Source organism: Phalacrocorax carbo, chromosome Z (assembly GCF_963921805.1).
Source record: "Phalacrocorax carbo chromosome Z, bPhaCar2.1, whole genome shotgun sequence".
Taxonomy (NCBI): Eukaryota; Metazoa; Chordata; class Aves; order Suliformes; family Phalacrocoracidae; genus Phalacrocorax; species Phalacrocorax carbo.
Genome location: NC_087548.1, coordinates 48,211,325 through 48,227,593, shown reverse-complemented (window position 1 = coordinate 48,227,593; position 16,269 = coordinate 48,211,325). Strand labels below are relative to the sequence as shown.

General features: G+C 40.8%; 1 long non-coding RNA gene across 2 annotated transcripts in view; it reads right to left on the bottom strand.

Moving 5' to 3' along the window:
• LOC135310530 (uncharacterized) overlaps positions 1-12,595 on the bottom strand; it is a 29,913-nt gene extending 17,318 nt beyond the window's left edge. For both annotated transcript variants that reach the window (XR_010370627.1, XR_010370628.1), the window contains exons 1-2: positions 4,224-12,595; positions 1,671-1,807 (exon numbers count right to left, since the gene is read on the bottom strand). This is a non-coding gene — a long non-coding RNA (uncharacterized LOC135310530). The remainder of the gene's footprint in view (positions 1-1,670; positions 1,808-4,223) is intronic.
• Positions 12,596-16,269: the final 3,674 nt, after the last annotated feature.

The following is a 16,269-nucleotide window of genomic DNA, read 5'->3' as shown; positions in this document are numbered from 1 at the left end:
CCTCCTCCCTGAACATGCCATTAAGATTCTTGAAACATTTATTTTCATTGCTGGAACCCTCTTGGATTCCCAGAATCTTTTCTCTCAGCTTTCTCTTTTCCTGAAATAGAAGTCTGGATTTTGTTAAAGCATATAAATAGCTGTGAAGAATACGGTATTTTAATGAATTTCAGAGTGTGGGATTTTATGTACTTTCAGAATTGGGAGCTAGGAATGAAATAACTCACACATATAACAGCTCCTAATGGATACAATAGGCATGCCCAACACCTGATGGTTTACAGGTACATACACATAATTTTGTCCCCCTCTAGCTAAGCGCAATAGTATTATGCTACAAAGTCTTCTGTGCTTTTTGGTTCCAGGATTTGTGCCCTTGGCAGCACAACGTTCCAACATCAACCATAGGCTCAGTTGATGTACAATCTGCTAATTATAACACTAATTTTCTTAGGAGTTGGAAAAGATTAATGTAAATCCCTGTGGCTGAGGGCAGTTTGCACTCCAGCTTTCCTGCTGCTGAGTGAGTGAGTGCTCCTGCCACTATGTGAGTGAATGAGAGGTAAGAGCTGCAAGCTCCATTTAAAGCCCCCCAGGTGCCTTTCCATGTACTGCATTTCATTTCTTCTGTACTTCTGACCATTTATTAATAATTTATTAATAATGTTGAATCTTGTTACTGTTTTCCTTTTTTTAAAAAAAATACATTTCCATTTTTTGTGGAAAATGCTCAGGTTTGTAATAGTCTCCAAAATATGCTCAGGTAACACAGGTTTTTAAAATTACTATCTGCTTGTGAATTTCAAGGCAGCTAGTCTTTTCTCCCTAAACCCATGCACTTCAGAGGCTGTAAATCGCATCATCATTAAGCTGTGGTGCTAAAAGCTTTTATTTTTTTGAATGCTGATATGATTTAGCTTTTTCTTTGGCATAAATAATATCACATGGGTTACATAAAGCATAAAGCAAAGTGGTTTAGCATCCTCATTAAACTATTTGTTTTTGTTGTTCTTAAGGCCAGATTCTAAAGACAGGACAGGACCACAATGGATAGTTACAAGTGCAAGAAAAAGACCTAATTGGCTAATATGTACAGTTGATATCACATCATAATGACTTTCCCTCTTTCAAATATGCAACCTGAAGTTGAAAAGTTTTGTCTGTTTTTACTGTTAAAATAGAAGAATTACCCTTTAGGCAATCTCAATCTAAAAAATAGAGGAACAAGTATTTTTAGTTGTTTTTATAAATTTAAATTCAATAGGCCTGATTCCTGAAGCGCCCAGCACTTGTCAGGCACATTTCTGAATGGCATCATACAAGAGCTGGGTGGTCTACACCAAGCGTTCAGAGACACAAGGCCAAACAGTTAGCTACCAGTCCTACAGTCAAGAGAGTTACAGGCCCTCCTACCATCTACTCTGCACTGAGCTATAGTGTCAGTGCCTACCATCATGTTGTGGATAGCATCAACATGCATCAGAATAACCACCACCTTTACAGTGTTAACTTCTGGAGCACAAATGATTTTGACACATGGTTCATCTTTGACCAAAATATTTTAGACAAAGGGAACTTGTAGGGAACTCCCAGCTCCCAGGGGATGAATTGATCTTTCTGATGGGATTCATCTGACTAAATGGAAATGTGTACACTGAAGATATCTGTACCTGTCAAGATCAGAGTTTCTTTGTATGGAGGAACACAGGGCCTCATTGGTCATGATTCCTTTCATCTTCAAGAGACGTTAAAGTAGTACTGATAGTTATGCTCTGTTTTCTCCTGACTGGTGTGACTTCATAGTTGCCTATATAGAAAATGTTTAAAATTAGGTGAGAAAAAATCTAGCACCTGCCTCGTCAGATGAACCCCATGGGACTGACCCACAGTCCACTAAAGTCCATGCAAGGCTGCTCATTGACCTCTCTGGGCCAGAGATCATTCCTTTCTGCTGCCAGAACTTTCTCAAAATTCTGGCACAGCTATGGGAATACATTAGGGACATAAAAAAAAGCATTTTCTCACATTAGTCATTGGATGTACATTTGGGTATTAGCCATTTTTCTTTCAATCCGTGATTTAGTAAGAGAAAAACAACTAAATCAATCTTCTTTTATTTAGTAAGGGAAAACACTGTTTTAATATATGGAAACTTTGGGAAAATACTAGGAGAGGAAAAGGCTTGACTGAAGTAAGGCATGTACAAACTACCTCTCCAAAGTATGGGCTGGGCAGGGATATGCCACTCTGACTTCTCAGAAATTACATACCAACCCATGTAAAAAAGCAGCACTCACTCGTGTTATCAGTAGTGTTACAAATGACTTTGTGTAAACATTACCCATATGGTTCTTGGGTCTCAGAGAGCACACAATGTCAAAGATTCCATGGACGGCAACAGATGTTGTCTATCCCCAAGAGAGTCCTCAGAACCTGGCATGGCCAGGACTTTAAGGAGAGGTCAAGAAAATGCATGCTGGTACCAATTAAAAAAAAAAAAAATGTCTTCTGTTCCAGAACAGAAGAATGGTATTTGGTATTTTCAATGGTCAAATGTTATTACCACAATGCAAGTTGTTGAGGATTTCCACACATTTCAGCTATGGAATGCTGTACCAACTGTGAGAAGTATTACAGACTTCCAGACTGTTGGGGGAGTATGATCCAGTTCGAACTTCTAGCTGCTGTTTCAGGATTTAATTACCAAAGCATCTCAATATGGAGCTGGAGAAGTGAGAGAAGGTTGTTTACATAGAAACAGTCATGTTCCATCTTGGCACTGCTACATCCTTTTGGGACCCTGAGGTTGTATCATTAAAGAAGATGCTCTCTTGTTACCTACAGAATTGTTTTGTGCTCCAGTCAGGGATGACATTGCACTAATACTGCTTGTAAGAGGTCTCTAAGGCCTTTACATTGAGAAACAATGTCTGCTGGGCAAAAACCCCTTGTTTTATCTTCCTAACTGAAGATCATATGTGACAAAATAGCTATTAACTATAAATAAACCCCTTCATGCAATTTTCCATACATGATGATAGAACTCATCAATCATGTTTCAAGATTGCTACACTCAACAGGTAGCAATGAAATCCTGTCTCTTTATGAATAACTATCACTTATTACTGAATGTCAAAGGTCACATTTTCAGCTGCTTGACTAGGAATTTTTAAGCATGTGCTCCAATTTTAGTAAAAAATCATGGAGGCTGCAAAAAAGTTTTGTTAATCATGAAACATGTTTCTATTAGCTAAAGTTGCTGCAGTGTTGAGAGAATTTTTATGTGGAATGATATGATAAACATGTCATGTATTGGCTCCAAATATAGACTAATCGTAAGACATGTTAGCTGTGGGACTGTAACACTGTAGAATTTTAGCATGAAAAATGAAAACCTCATACACCAAAAAAAGCTAATAGTAGCAAAAAAGCACTAAAACACCGTGCTTACCAGGAACAGCCTTTCATTGGTTAGCATACATGTGTAGCTTCTAAACAAAAATGAGTTTAATATTTCAGAGTAGCATGCTTTGTTTTCTCTCTTGTTTTCTGAGATAAAAAGAGCCTCTAAAAGATGAGACGTGAGATGAGCCTCTCTGCTAAAAATCTTTTGACTTTTCTGTAAAAACTTCAGATTTGTGGAAACAAAGTCAACATTTAAGAAAACCAACAACATAAAAAAACCAAACCCCAAAATCTATTAATTTTCCAAAAAATCCAAATGTTTGCATTATCATAGCCCAAATTAGGCCCTTTTATGTTTTCTACTCATTATGGAGAATTAAGTACTGCAGTCACTATTAGGCAAACAGTTTTTCATTATTTTTCAGGGTAATTTCTTCTTCTGTACCACAGAACAACAGAATGATTTGAATCTCCCTTAAATATCCAGTAAAGGTATGATCTTACAAATGCCAGCACAGTTTAACCATAAACAGAAGAAACAGCAATAAAGATAATTTACACTGTCAAAGAAACAGGGCAAATTTCTTCCACAAGACTGACAGCAACTGAATTTTAAACTAGTTTTTACGAGTTCTTAAGAACAACACAAGCTGAAAGGAAGCAAACTGCAAATAATAATCAGCATTGGCCCTTCTGACTGAGGCAGCTGAGTTAAAACTCAGTGTCTTGTGGATTATTCTGGGTAGGAGGAAAAATATATTATGAGTATCTTAGACACAGATCTGTCCGTATTCTAGAATGCACAAAATCATATTTACCTGAGCACAGAAGGTATTAAAAATCCCAGGTTCTCCACTTGCCTCTCCAGTCCTTTCTCAACCATCAGGGAGTTCAAGAAGTAAAGATGTCAGCTGTATCGAGACCAATGGCAAAATCCAGAGCTGACTGCAGTGGGACCAGGATTTCACGTGAAGAAGAGATGGAGTGGTGCTGTTATATTAACTTCTTCACAATTTGGATGGCTCAGAATAATTCCCTTCCTCATTCAAAAGGAAAAGACAGTGAAGCGTACTTTGTAAAAAATCCACTAAAAGGAGGTAACAGACGACCATTAACTCCCCAATAATGTTTAATTATTCATGCAAAATATGCCATGGGCATTATGTTAGTCACAGGAACTAAGGCCGTGGTTTAAACAAGCAAGTGAGAATATGGAGTGTCTCCACTTTTGTGTACGCAGCTTGAGAAAAACCACAGGACCTTGCTGTCACAGGTAGTGTGTTCAGCCCTTTCTGAAAAACATGCCTAACCAGAGCTTGGCAGCTGTCTGTCCAGACTCTGTCCCACTCTGTGAACAACAGTCTTGGCTACTTGGGTCAGTAATGTTATTTTCAGGGAATCCGATGGGGGGTTTCAGCTTCTCCGATGGAGAGAGATCCATTGGATGAATATGCTGAGCAGCGTCGTCAGCTTATTGACTTTTCCAAGTTGGTTGCTGTCTTTGTGGCAAAAAGAAAGAATGAAACTTACGACTTTATACTGTTTTGCCTTGTGAATTTATATTAGGAACACTGGAGAGTACTGAAAGCACCGTATGTCACTTTTTGACATCCTGTTTGAATTTCTGTAGGTATTATTCTTCGTGAAACATGAACCTCCTAAGATAGTTAGGGCCTTTCTTGTCTCATACCAATAATGCCTCCAGCTGAGGCACAGGAAATCCAAATTGCTGTTCAAATTAAATCATGGAAAACCTTGATTCCTTCCTTGTCTCAAGCAAAATTAATAGGAAACAGATGCACACTCCTGTCAGAACACTAAGTTGCATATTTATCTACTGCTGGCTTATCTTTTGGCTTACTGGGTTAAAATGTTAATATTCGCTTCCCCCCACCCCCAATTAGTATTGCATTTGGTTAGTAGGCTTTTTCAAAATACTAATGAAAATAAATTACCAATTTGTATCGATACTGATAACTCTGATAATTACTGGCAAATTTAAACCACTAATTTGGTCAAAAATGAAATTTGTGTCCTCTGGGAAAAACAGTAGCAAAAGTACCATTCATGATCCAGACTGATACAAAAGGATGAAGAATGTAATCATTCAATCTAACAAAACATTTAATCCAGACTCAAATGAAATATTTTATTTTGACTTCAGCTAACAACATTCTGCTAAAATAAATCTGTCCCTAACACAAAATGAAGATCTACTTTTGTTTCCAAGACCAACGTCTCCTCCCTGCCCCAGTATGAAACTGTGCAATCTGTCCACCAGAACTACCACTTCAGTTGTAACGAAAGAGGTTGCTGGGTATCCTTTATCAGAATTCCCAGGACAATGTTTTAGATTCATCACTTAGATGATTATGTGCTGTATAACATGTGAACAGTTGCCAGTGACAGTATCAGGAAAATGCTGGTTTAGATCCGTGCGTACATTGATTATTTTCCTCCTTTGCATTTCTCAGCACTATGAATGGACAAGGTTAACATCTTCCTCTTCCCTTTGAATAGGGAGGGAGTGTATAAAAAATACTCTTGCGATGTAAAACACATTTTGTAAGAGTTTCATGATGATTGTTCTGGTTAGTATATACTAGAGTCAGCAATGATCAGGCACATGCCATAGAGGTAATACAAAATGGAAAAAAACCACTTTCCTCCTTTGTGAACAAAGCTAGTGTTTGGGTTTTTTTTAAATTCAGTCTTTGTGAGATTCAGAAATACAGACAAATATTGCCTGTAGTTGAAAACAGAGGGAAATCTGGGTGTCCAGGTTAATATTACGTTTTATAAATACAGCGCATATGATTAAGGTCTCAACTCCCGTGTGTACAGAACTGATGTCCTGATTTCAGTGAGATTGCCCTCACCTGCAAGCACCTAACTGAAAGATTAATCAGGCCTGTTTGTATCTTCGTAAAGGGAAAGTCAGGAACTGTTCACAACACTGAATGTCTCAGTGTCATCCTGAAACTTATTTTTACTGCAACACAAAAAGCCAGTGTTTAAAATCTGTCATTTCCATAAACCTGACATATTCACCCAGCTGCATCCATTCACAGTGTGTTGGCTTATGCTTCTCTTCCCATTGCTCTCCCCCTTCTCTTTCCCACCTTCCCAGCACTTTGGGAGTCATTGAGTGTTTAATTTACCTGTCATTTACTGTTGAAGGAGCCCCTTAGCAAATGATCAACTCTACCTTCCAGCTTTGAAAAGGATATACTCATTCTCTAGTCTTTGTTTCCTAAAAAATATAAGACATCATAGAAGAATGGTGCTGGTCTGGAGCACATGAATCGGTCTCAGTGGAGCCCAGCCTGAGGTCACATTGGTATTCTCCCATGCTTTAACTGAGGTTGCTGAGTTTATACCCATTTCACTTCCTTGCCTTCTTGAAAACATCAGCTTAATCATCCCTGGGGACCTTGCAATTTGCAGGATGCTGAGGAGGAAATGGACTAGAGGAGCTGTAGTTCCCTTGCAATGGTACGTTTCTCCATGTTCCAGTTTTTTAATCGGCATCTCGATGAATAAGGAATGAAAACAAAAGGCAAAGCAAGGAATGTTTTTGCAGTGCCGCCTCCCTCTCCTGTCACCAACCTGCACAGGCTTGCTGTTGGCTCCCTGAGAAGACCTCCTTGCTGTTCCCGAGGGTTATCTAACTCACCCTTGGGTTGCATGACTGCCTCCCGCTTCAATCTGTACCGTGGGCTTTGATGCTGTGACAGATTTAAATGCTGAACATATTCCTGTGTTATTGTTTATATTGTTTTTCCCGCCCTCTTTCCAGAATGTATTTTTATATTCTTCCACTGTAATAGCCTGGCTTGCTCAAGGAAGTTTTTTGCTTTCAGCTACAAAGTAATTTTGCACTTAAGATAATGAAATCAGTAGAAGTTGCTAAGTTTTATGTCTTCATCGCCCCACTGGCAACAGGCATAATCTAGCAAGCAAAACACATGCCATTAGGAAATGCCAGGATGGGGGCTTTAGATAACCCTTTAAACATCATGTCACTGACGGTAATAACTGCACAGGAAAGGACTGCAGTAGCCATCTCATTAAATGCTTGTCCTCAGAGGAAAAAAGTAGTTACACAGCAGCACAGATGGTCTCCTACCATTAAAAGAACAGTGGTTCAAACCATGCAGGAAAATTAGGCAGATAGAAAGGCAGGCAACATGAGCAAAGTGATTGTAAGAAATGCCAAGGGTTGTGATTTGGAAAGGAGTGGAAATGCCAGGGATGCACAGCATTGGGAAGACGGGTCAGAAATTGTAGCAGAAAACTGAAGAGAGATTGTTTGAGGGAGGGGAGAAAGACTGGTGCTGGTTTTATTTTGTTTGTATTCACGTCCTGTGCAGACCATCTGCAGGTGCTTTAGGCTGATAATGGCTGAGGGCTTCTTTTTTAAGAGGGATACAGCTTGCCGGAGCAATGTTTCTGGTATAGCAGGCTTGGGACTTTCCATGCAGTATAAAATCATTCACAGGATGGCTCAAACTTTATTTAGACACTTTTTTTTCAGGTATTTGAACATTTGCTAGGAGTGAGTCTTTGGTATTTTCGTCACCCCTCTTGCTATGGCTACTGGACTTTACATATATTAATTTTACAGAACTGAGGTGACATAAGAAAATATTATTATCCTATGAGGCACAGGTAGATGTGGCTTGCCCAGAGATAGTCTGCGGTGACTAACTCCCAGGCAAGCATGCAAATTACTGGCTTATTTTACCCCTGATTTCATCTCCCTTGCTGTTTCCTGTCACCGCATGAAGCTGAGACCTGCACTGATATCCACTGAAAGGGGTAACCTCCTGGTTAATTTACATCTCCTTGAAGAACTGCTCCCTGGGTTAATTTAGCACCTCTATGTCCCAGCAGGGTAAGCTGCGTTGCTTCCTGTGCAGTCTTGCCCCATCCTTGTAAGCAGCATCTTGCAGCTGTGGCTGAGGGCCAGGTCCTGCTCTCAAGTACAGCCGGATAAATCTGCTCTACCCACAGACTTATCCAGTCCGCCTTTTCCTCCCTTGACTCAGTCTTACTCAGGTGGTTCTATATTTTGTACGCTTCTGTCCAGTTCATCCTTTTCTTTATACTTCAGACTTCATGAAAGGCTAGGGGTTTTTTTGAAAAGAAAAAAACTATTTTTCTTTTGTACACACACTGTTGGTCTGATGTAACCCTACCAGGGTTTCTTCTTGACTACTTCTTGATTACATCAAGGTCAAAATAAATCATTTCAAGTAGCGTGTGTGTTACAGCAACACACTGAGGCAAGTTTATATATTTTTCATGCCACAACAATCTTTTAGCATCTAGTACAAATGACTCATTGCAGTTTCAGCAGGTTATTACCTTCTTGAAATACTAGTAAATTCAGTCTCCCTTCATCAGTTGCTGCATGGTACTCTATGTCTCTGGTTATTTCCCATCATAGTAGAAAAATTAAAGGAACAATGCTCACAGCAACAGGAGTGCTCTCTCATGCCTAATACTACCCTGCTCCCTCACTGTCCTTTTTTGGTAATGTTTGGGTTAGGTTCTGGATGTGAAACAGTCTGACAGAAAAGTGCCTTGATGTTTGCAATGGTGGAAAATTCCAATCTCCTCATTAGTTTATTTACGGTGTTTTACTGAGGACTTACTGCAAGTTTAAATGCTGTGATGATTTTTAATGATATTAGTAAGAAACAGTCCTGATGCTTGGAAGCAACTGAATTCTTTGAAGAAATAAAAAATACTTTGGAACACCAAGCCTTAACTGTAAACCAGTTATAAATTGGTGGTCTGGTTTTCTCAGAAGTGTTTCAAGGAGTCATTTACTCCTGGTGTCACAACAGCTCCTGCCATTCTTGCTGGAGACTGACTTTTGCTGACACAGACTCATTATGTCAGACACAAAAGAATCTATTAATTCTCTTAAGTTAAGTGGGTATTGGACTAGGCCCGAGGGAAAGAGAAAAAATAACAGAGGGAAGAGGGTTACCATTCTAGCTACACAATGGAGAATAATCTGCCCATGCAGTGGGAGGGGAAAGACAGAAAAGGAAAAGGAAAATAGTTTCCCCTCTCCCAGGGCACCCAGAGAGGGGAAGGGAGAGGGTCAGGAGTGTAAGCTGCTGCTCTAGTCTACATATCAAATTGGTTTAGTTTTTCTCACACTGAAATGTTATGGGATTCTTCCTGTTTGCTGCCATTTTGAGAGCTGCTTAGAGTTTTTCACCATCGTGCTTTCCAAACCTAAAAAACCATCCAGGCTGAGATAGGGATGGGTTTATAAGATTGCTCTGTGTGTATAAAAAATATACCCAAGATGAAGAGGAAATTCAGGCTAGGCTAACTTACTTGAGGACAGAAAGGGCAGCCAGGTAACAGAGTTTTAATGTCTCCTGTTGAATTTTTTTTTAAGAAAAAATTGCTTATGCTTTCTGGTGTCAGGGGAGGGGAAGAAAAAAAGACAGAGAGAAATCTTTGCCCTTAGACCTCTTACTGATGAAGAGAACCTGGGGTTTTTACCTTACACATAACGCTTTACAGGAAAACAGAATTTTCTATAAAACGAATACTGAAGCATTGTCTCTTACATGTTCCTGCAGCAGCAGCTGACACCAAGGGTGTTTTACAATACATACCCGTGTGCCTATCTCTGCTTTCCACCCCTCCAGGCACAGGTGGGTTACCCAAAATTCCATTCAGGCTGTGACAGCGTCTCCCCTCTCTGCAGTGGCCTGGAACAGGGGGCTGGGAGAAGCATCCAGCACGGTCCCCACAGAGGAGAGCAGCAGGGTCCCCAGGCAGGTCTGTGGGAAGAGGCTGCTCAGTTCTCTGCAGGCATGGGCAGCTTTAGACATGCCTGCAGAGATGTGCAAGCGTCTGAGGGATGCCTTTTTCTGATACGGAACTGCTGTAGGACTGCAGGCATCTTGAGAAGTGAGCAGGTGGCAAACAGCAAGTGATCTGGCTCCAAGTGCTGGATTTGGCCAAGTAACACTAGGTGCCGAAGTAAGTGCCTTTGCTGGTTTGACAGCCTTCGACTGGCTATGCAGCTTTCAGTGGTTGTGATCAAAGGGTTTGAGTTTGCTGCATTCACAGTTTGTATGAGCAGAGACCCCAGTCTAAACCAGACTTGCCTTTTGCTGCAGCTCTCCTGCCCTGATCTCCACCCTAAGGAACTACTGGGTAGTTAGTAAGGACAGACAGAGCCTTGGAGCACGAATGCAGTCTCGATCCTTAACTAACAAGAGAGCACAGACTGTCTTTTTGCCTTCAGTCCTCAGAAGTATTACAGAACCAAGAAGATGCCCTTCTCCAGATATTGGGAGCTTGACGGCAGACACAGTTCTTAATATGAATTTCCATGCTTTCCAGCTGAAAGAAAGTACAGTGCAAATAATAGAGGTGGAAATTAAGGCATTTAGTTCTTACTTTTGCAATAAGCTTATCTGGAGCTGGGTTATGCCTGGGGGAGCTAGTGTGCTCTTAAGTCGATGCCATCCTGCCTTAGCTGCTCTGAACGAAAGCTGTATTGATTCAGAATGCCTGAACATGGTGTAACTACTCCTCCCACTCAGAGCAGGGCATGCCCTATATCCCTTTATTTTCCCCCAGAGTATTGCTTCATTATTATGCTAAATTGCAGAAACATCATGAGTCTTTCTTCATCATACTTAATAGCTGATTAAGTAGTTTTATTCTTACATATTCCAACAAGCCCTGTTTAGCAGGGCTGTGTGTTAGCTAATTCTGATGTAGCCACTTGGGTTTAACTTTTCTAATGAGAATGGACCACATCTATTATATGGAGATAGTAAATCACTTTAGAGGCTCCAGCAGAAGATTAGAAGATCCACCTACACTGTTGGCCTGTACCTATCATGCAGCCGTAGCTTGCAGTTGAATCAGTTTTTTTTTCCCAGTACTGAACTATTTGAAGATTTGTAGTTAAATACAAACTCGATCATAGAGTTTACATTCCACAAGTGGTTCAAGCAATTTTAAATGAACTTGACATGACTTTTTAACCTTCTTACCAAGTTATGCAGACTGTTTATACTGGCAGGAGGATCTAACAGTTGGGGTAAAGAAAGGGAAAGAACAAGAATCAATCATCTTATCTTAGTTGAATCACTGATTCACTGTGTGACCTGTGCAAAGCCCTTAGTCTGTATTGCCTTACTGACTTTTTTTTTCTAAAACAGTACTCTGAGAACAAATATACCACTTGAAATGTGATTTTCTTATTAAATTTATGCCTGTTTTCAGAAGAATTTTCTAAGCATGGAACATACTGTACAATGATAAAAATAACAAAGAGCTATTGGAAATAAGACGATTGCTCTATTGTGAGTCTTTCAAAACATGAACTGGGCTATTAGCACACAAACCATATACTTAGGGCTGCCATCCTTGAAAGTCATTACAGCTTGCATGGGTTTGGTCATGACTTTTATTTTTCTCAGAATTTCCTGAATTCTCAAGGATCGTGACTTTCCACCAGTTGATGTCAGCTTAAGGTCTTTTCATCAGAACTGAATCATAAAGGTTTAGAACACTTTGAAAGCCCCCTCAGCTGGCCATTCAACAAAAGCATGGCCAGCCCAGGGGCTCTCACCTTTCTGTCATTCCTGAGAGCTGTCTGTCTCAAGAATCATAGTATGAAGAAGATGATTCAATCATGCTCTGCATGGTAGAGGCAGTGTCATGGAGATATTAATTATACAGAAATCCCTCAAACTCTTGAAAACAGCAGCTGCCATTTTGTATGCTGTTTCACACCCAGAACATAAGGGAACGATGTACTACATGACCTGCTGTGTTCTTTGCAATAGCTTATTCTGTATTTCTTATCCTAAAATGATATTAAGGTAACATCCATTCAAAATTAAAAGACTGCCGCTAAATCTCCTGACCCTGATTTTTACCACAAGCCTAGAGCACGCCTGTAGGTTTGTGGCTTGACATATATGTTACCCATCTTTTAGTCAGAGTAAATACCTTGTGAAGTATGGTCCACATCTTGCCATCTGTCTGTGGAAAAAAACGTGCCACAGATAATATTAGCATGTGGTAAAAATGCACTGCCAAGAAAAAACAAAGGTTGCAATATCAAGCATCACAACTGAAATAATTATTTCAGCCTTCCTTAAAAAACATCAAGAAATACCATCTTACCCACCTTTCCTCCTAAAGCAATACCATGAGGTGCCCAGCCCGGGGCAAGGAAAAAGGTCCCCTTTGTCTGCTTTCTTCATGCTGGCACCACTTGGGCTCCAGTGGGGGTATGGAGATGGGCTGAATTCACACCTTCCAGTAAGGATGCTGCCTTTTAACTTCTCTTGGGGTTTCCAGGGACAGACTCCGTGTGTGTGTGTGTGTGTGTGTGTGTGTGTGTGTGTGGAGATGACAACCATTGAGAAAAATAGTTGCTCAAGCAGACTTCCCAGGAAGGGAAGAGAGCTCTGCACCCACAACACTTGATTTCAGCCATAGATTTCTCTTTTAGAGGGTAATTGGTATACTCTCTTACCTTTGTTTGGATTCAGAAAAGAACAAGCAAATAAAATGGTTTTGTTCAAAAGTCACGTAAACAGCAGTGAGAAGGTCAGTGCTGAAAGTGCACAGGAAGTGCTGATGACCCAGTGAATGGAAACAAGCCACTGGGGTCACAAGCATGACTGGCATGTCTGCATAATCTTTCATTAGCCAGAGAAATCAGGCTCCTCTCTGTTAGTGGCCATTTAGTCCTTCAGCACGAACAGGACTGATTACTTGACACTGTTCTTTTTACATTACCTTAGCAGCCTCTAAAAAGCTAACCAAGGGTTGATGTATTTAAAGCCATAGGTCTTTTGGAGGACTTTGGGTCTGGCTTTTGTGTTTGGTTTTTGTTTTGTTTTGTTTTGTTGGGGTTTTTTTTGGTTGTTGGTTTCGGGGTTTTTTTTTTTTCCCTGAAAAGGCACTGACTCTGGAACTGTTTGCGAAAAAAGTAACTTAATAACTCTGGGCACCATTTTGGGAGTGGGGGAGAGCGTGAAAAGGGAGTGGATAGCAGAGGAAGAAAAGAAAAATACCATGTTCAGATTTAGACAAGGCAGGAAACAGAAAGACAATAGGAATACTGAAAGATATAATGGCCATGAGTTCTCTGTTGTGAAATTATTATGTCCTTGCAGGCTTATTCTTTATGGATTTTACACCTCTTTGCAGATCATCCATTCATCTCAAAGGTCACATCGACAACAACTAGCTACTGACTGAAGCCTAGGAAATTACAAATTTATTATTGTAGCAGAGTTGAAAAAAAGATGTTGCACTGATGATCTCACTGCTGTGCAAAGGGGAATAACTTCTTTGTTACGCATCTTTTAAATCTAAATGTGTTTACCTGTGTGCTGTAACACACTGGTGCAGATATAAAAAATGCCCAATATCCTGGTTAATTGAAAGAATCCTAAGTCCCAGGCCCATCTTCCTCTGAGCCAGATAGCACTTCTTCTGTAAAACAGGTGGTCCCACAGCTACCTCTTGTGGGGTTCTTGTGGCTCCTGGAATCAGCACAGCAGCAACCACCTAGACTAGATAGACATCAGGTCTGATGTGGTTTAACATGCCCTACCTCCCTGTTGGAAGCACTATGATGGCTGGTCAACTCAACTTGACACTCATAATAAAGTAGTTTGGGTAAGATGATGCAAGCTTCATTACAGCTACCCCATTACTTCAGTCTGCTCGCCAAGTATGGGGGAGTTCAGTTTACTTACCTCTACTGATTCTGTACATGCAAGACCTGACAGATCCTTAGATATCATGAGATCCACTGGGAGTTTTTAACATGGGACACTACACAGACTTTTACTGGCAGCTGTTTCAAATCCGCTGCAGGAGAAGGCCAGATCCCTTGCCTCCTCTCTGTGGAGCAGATAAATGAATGAGTAAAGGAAGCACAAACACTCTTCTTCCTGCAGGCTGGATTCACTGCTGCGGATGGCAGTCAACTGGGCAACCATGTGCACCTGGTCATCTGCACCAATGACAGCAGAAGGTGTTAGTGTCACTCCTGCCATAAGCAACCACCAGCAACACCCACCCTGCTGCAGTTTGCACTTCCTGCAGGAACCAAGGAGCAAGAGGAGAGCATAGAGCAATCTCTCTACTTTGCAACAAGAAAATCCCATTTTACAAATGTTGGGACCACACAGAGTGGCTGTGGCTGACTACAGGACCCTTCTCTGAGAAAAAAAGTTGCCACACATCCAAGCCCCCATGACGGGTGGATAACATGGCCACATGGTACTTTCTGCTCACAGGCCAGAGAGAGTGCTTCCCTTTGTTATCACACAGGCTGATGTTACTGCTCTGCTACAGCCCTTGGCTAACCGACTAGCTGCATGCCCCAGAGCTGCGTTTGGGGTTCAGGTCTGCCCCCCACCTCTGCCTGGCTCCACTGCAACCCTTCCCCACCTGTGGAGTATCTTAAGAGTCCAAAGAACCAGAGGAAGAGATCACTGCTGCTTTACTAAAGAGCAGGGTAATATTTAGCCATTACTCAGCTCACAGATACAGACTGGGAATGCTGCAGTAACATTTCCTGACTCATAAGGCAGCAAAAAGCCAGCGCTACCCCTAAAAATTGTCCACCTGTACCATTTGCAGAAAGGGTGTGATGGCTACTTCCCAGACTCACCCTCATTGATTTCATGTTGGAGAGAAGGCAATGGGGTACAAGTATTATTCTGTGCATTTGAAAAATAGCTTTCTTGTTTTGATTTTAAACTATGATGTTATGCCACTTCTATGCCAGAGGCTTCAAAAATAGGTCTGAGAGAATAAAAGGCATAAAAGGGGTCAAATTCTGGGAAACAAAAAGAAAGGAATTCCTAAGAACTCCATAATAAATTGTTACTAATGTTAAACTAAGGGAAAAGTGAAGGCCTCCTTCTACTGTACTCTTCCTGGGCACAACAGGTCACTTTCGATTTCTAAGATAAATTCCACATTTTTTAGTGTCTTCTGATTTCAAAGCACGTTTTCAAGGTGAAAAAGACATCATCTGCATTTAATTAATGGGAAACAGCAGCTGGAAGATCTGTTCAAGGTCACACAGCATGTGAATTTCAGAAACTGGAAAAAATTAAACCAGTATGATTTTCAGTATTTTCCCCTGATCATTGGCTCATGTAGCTTTCCCTTGGGAGACAATGACTCTGATTGTCTGTTCAGTTATAGGACGGGCTCTGTACCTAATGGTAGGTGGAAACGGTCTCCTGTCTGCGTCCTACTTCAGCCATAGCTTTTAAACCTGCACCTATTCTTTCCAAGAGAGCTTCCCTGAGAGTGCCACACAGTCTGCAGAACATACAACAGGATGAGCTCATTGCTTTCTATAAAACCCTTCTGAGAAAGAAGGATGACACTTTATTGCTATAATAAAGGTCATGACACTGCTTTCGTATATTCACACTATATTTTTAGAAAGCTCACAGAGCCCAGATCACAAAAATAACAAATCTCCATGAGAATACTGAGGCTTCATCATGCAGGCAGTTTATGTTGTTAAGCTACTCTAAGTCCCACTAAGATTTCACAGTCTTAATCAACTGTTGATTTTAACTGTTAAGTGTAATCCATCTGTTCCAAAGTTCACAGGCTAGGAATTAAATTAGGATGGCTTGCCATATTGCATTAGCCACTACAAACTCTAAGCAGAGAACTGAAACTTGGCACACGAAGCGCACAACAAAAGAGCATCCCCTCCCAAACAATGACATGTCTCAAGAATTGTTTGACACCTTGCAGGATGGGGGGGACCTCGAGTGCACTCTTGTGTGCTAACCATACTGCATTGATGTC